The sequence below is a fragment of the Cariama cristata genome, unplaced genomic scaffold (assembly GCF_000690535.1).
Source record: "Cariama cristata isolate BGI_N322 unplaced genomic scaffold, ASM69053v1 scaffold20124, whole genome shotgun sequence".
NCBI classification, from domain to species: Eukaryota; Metazoa; Chordata; class Aves; order Cariamiformes; family Cariamidae; genus Cariama; species Cariama cristata.
Genome location: NW_009614904.1, coordinates 6,883 through 7,152, shown reverse-complemented (window position 1 = coordinate 7,152; position 270 = coordinate 6,883).

Genomic DNA, 270 nt, shown 5'->3' with positions numbered 1-270 from the left:
TGCGCGGCCGGGAAAAGTGCCAGTCATGCTCCGGGGCAGGCCGGGCCTAGGCAGGGCCGCAGCGGGCTGCGATGAGTAATGCTCAGCCGAGGCCTCGGTGCTGCGGGCGGTGTCTCAGTCGGGGGGCAAGGAAGGGTAGAGGACACCGGGAGGGCGAGCTGGTGTTTCGGGGGCCGCTCCCGGGGAGGGAGCAAGGCGAGAGCAGCCCCTGGGGAATCGGGCTCCCCCGTTTTAGGAGGCCCCGTACCGGGGCAGGAGACACCGCACAGC